This window comes from Myotis brandtii, unplaced genomic scaffold (genome assembly GCF_000412655.1).
Source record: "Myotis brandtii unplaced genomic scaffold, ASM41265v1 scaffold103, whole genome shotgun sequence".
NCBI lineage: Eukaryota > Metazoa > Chordata > Mammalia > Chiroptera > Vespertilionidae > Myotis > Myotis brandtii.
This window is the reverse complement of record NW_005353460.1, coordinates 4,330,845-4,332,881: the sequence shown is the minus strand read 5'-3', so window position 1 is coordinate 4,332,881 and position 2,037 is coordinate 4,330,845.

Genomic DNA, 2,037 nt, shown 5'->3' with positions numbered 1-2,037 from the left:
AGGTTGAGAGAGAGAGAAACATTGATGTGAGAGAGAAATATCAATGGGCTGCCTCCTGCATAGGCCCTGATAGGGGATTGAACTGGAAACCTGCACATGTGCCCTTACTGGAAATTGAACTTGCCACCTTTTGGTGCATGGGACATTGGCCAGGGCTCTGTTTCTTTTTAAGCCAATTATTTAATTACCTAGAGGCCCAGTGCATGAATTCATGCACGGGTGGGGTCCCTCGGCCTGGCAGGCAATTGAAGCTGATCGGGGCCATCTTGCTCAGTCCTGATTGGGTCCAGCTGGCTGGGGATAGGGACCATGGGAGGTTTGCTGTGGGAGCACACTGACCACCAGGGGGCAGCTCCTGTGGTGAGTGTCTGCCCCCTGGTGGTCAGTGCACATCATAGTGACCAGTCGGTCGGTCATTCGGTCGCTTAGGCTTTTATATATATAGATTATGGTAACTAATTATTTTTTTAGAAATTGATCCAATTTATCTACATTTCAAATCTATTAGCATTTAATTCATACTATTATCTTATGATTTAAAAAAAATTCTACTGTTCTGAGATGTTTTTATTTTAATATTGTTTATGTATGCCCTTTCCCTTTTTTCTTGATCAGTCTTACAGCAGATTTGTTCTATTGATGTTTATAAAGCCAATTTTTCAGTATTATTGACACTATGATTTCTTCTCTATTTAATTAACTTTGGCTCTTAACTTTATTCTTTTTCCCCTTCCAATTTCTTTAATATACGATGTCCTGTCTTGCTTTGTGAGTTGAGTTTCTAATTATCTTTTTAACATATTTTGCTGAGTTGCTTTAAAGTTATAATTTCAATATAACTGCATTCGACTAGTTTTCATATGTATTCCTTTTATTGTTATTCAGTTCTAATATTTGACATTTCTGTCTTTATTGCATGAGTTCATATTTAGGTGTTAATTATACAATTGACAAACATATATTTCTTCAAAATGATTTTGTTACTGTTTTCTAGTTTAATTGAACCAAGATCAGAGAACATGGTTTGTGTCACATTGATTTTTTAAAATCACTTGAAATTTTCTTTGAAATCTAAGGTATGTTAAAATTCTGTATGTTCAAGTGTAATTAAAAAATTATGTTCTCCAAGAGAGCCAGAGGGAAAGGGGCAAAGAGGGTTGAAATGGGGACAGAAGGAGACTTTGCTTGGGGCAATGGGTGCACGATACAGTGTGCAGATGATGTTTTATTGTACAAATAAAGGGTTCAAAAAAAGTCAAATTAAGTAAAGATTACAAATTTTATAATTACTGAAAATTGGGCTTATTTCTGCCATCTTATTTTTTCTTTTCATCATTTTTTTTTTTGCTTGCATTTTTGCAACCTACATTTCCTTCATTTGATATATCAATAAAGTTTTTAAAATCCCCCTTCCTTTTTTTCCCAGATGATTTGGAAGCATTGGTGTGATATTTCTATTCTTTTGAAACACTCATACTTAAGTATATTTTTTTATAACAAAGTCTATAGTTTTTCACTTTATCTACCTTCTTGACAAAAAACTTATCAAATATTGAGAACTCATTGGAATAACCCACTCTCTCCAGTCTTGCCACTCCATGATCTTGATTTATAATTTAGACCAGTATACTGAGTGCCACATTTTAAATTTTGTAGTAAACAATTTAAAAATTAAAAATAGTAAAAATAATTTTAATAATATATTTTCTTTAACTCATATCTAAAATGTTATTACTTTAATTTGTAGTCAATACAAAAATCAATGGGATATTTTACATTCTTTTTTCATACTAAGTTTTTGAAATTCAGTGTGCATTTAAACTTCATCATATCCCAATTCAGATTAGCTACATTTCAAGTGCCCAGTGGTCACATTTAGCTAGTGCCTACCGTATTGAACAGCTCAGGTCTAGAGTTTTCATTTTTACCTTATTTCAAACATGAAAATTACCTATAATATATATAATTTAATATAGGTAATTATTACCTATAATATAGGTAATTTGCATAAAAATTAATAATTTACATTAAAATAGG